Genomic DNA, 1,519 nt, shown 5'->3' with positions numbered 1-1,519 from the left:
CCCCACCCCTACCACCTCCTTACTCATATCTTCTCATATTCCTAAACATTACTACTTCCTATTATTACTCTCCTTGCTAATAATAATATATTTCTGCCTGGGTTGACCCTCTATTGTCAGTTGTTGAGATGGTTCCTGACATGAAGATTAACATTACTCCCATACAAGCATCCTTCCCATCCGATCACCCCCTTTCTATCTCCTTAAAGTTTAGACAAAAGGTGTTATCTTGGTCTCCATTTACACATCATCTGGAGGGGGAGGGGGGATAACGGTACCCGGGGGGAGGGGATTCTCCACGTATTATCCCCAGGGGGTGAAGGGTTACCGAGCTCAAGTTTGGAAGGAAGTTTATTCTTCTATTTCATTAAGAGGATTTAACAGAAAAACAATGTCCACTATCTAGCCGATGTATTCAGAAATGCAGAAGATATATCAAATGTTTTCCTGCCACATTTAGAGATGGACAATAACCAAAAACTAACCACAATATACATTTATTATGTTTTTATTTCTGACGAGCCTGTCGCTTCTATGGGGCCCAAGAACCCAGAACCCTATACGTCAGGCTGACCCATTCTGCATATCTATGGTAAACAATCATAGGGTCAGACTGTTAGCAAATCATTGTGCAATGATTCGTTGCCTGCGCGATTTGGTGCATTTATTGCCATAGCCCCGCACATGCTAAACCCCAGCCAAATAATGTATATACATATATACATGTATATAAGAAAACTGAGAAGCTGGCCTGATTATTGCTTTTTAGTTATACATATATAAATAATTATATTACCTCTTATGGTAAAATTCTTTCATTAAAAGCAAACTTTTGCAGAATACAGTTTTAAAAACTTCAAGAGATTTTTGTGGACCTTTTAAAATTTCAAAAACCATAAATGTTTTAAAATTTAAGAAGATGTATCCACTCCCAAAGTATGATTTTGGAACGTCGAATTTGCGCTCAAACTTAGGATTTAAAGATCTTTACAAAGTTTAATATGTCTCTCAAATGAGTCCGAAAGAAGTGTTCCACAACACTGCATACTCAGTTCAACTACCTTACATAGCCGGTCACTCCCTTTAACTGTAATTGCAGCCTCAGTGCTGAACATTCTGTCTACTTGCATTGGCTGGGTCATCACTTCTAGCACTTCAAGTTAGTTTCTATTTCCAGCGAGGGAGCAATAGCTTCCTTGCTATGAACCGCACATTTTTAATTTCCTATACAAGGAGGGTTGCTATTCAATGAAGGAAGTGACCTGCTCAGAGGTAATGTCCTCGCGTCTCATTTCGCTGCTTGCAGCTTGTGAAAAGATTAGATGAGAGTTGGCGTATTAGGAATGTTTTGTTAAAATCACTCCATTAGTCAACATGTTATACTGCAGTTTCCCAGTCCAGCGAAATTCCTTGGGAAGTATTGCATTTAGTGTGCAGTACCGGATGCTGAATGTAGAGTTATCCCATTTTTACAGCTCTGCTTAGGTAGCCTGGGGAAAGGGTCCTTCTAGAAAAGGGC

The sequence above is a fragment of the Eurytemora carolleeae genome, unplaced genomic scaffold (genome assembly GCF_000591075.1).
Source record: "Eurytemora carolleeae unplaced genomic scaffold, Eaff_2.0 scaffold190, whole genome shotgun sequence".
Taxonomy (NCBI): Eukaryota; Metazoa; Arthropoda; class Copepoda; order Calanoida; family Temoridae; genus Eurytemora; species Eurytemora carolleeae.
This window is presented reverse-complemented; position numbering follows the sequence as displayed.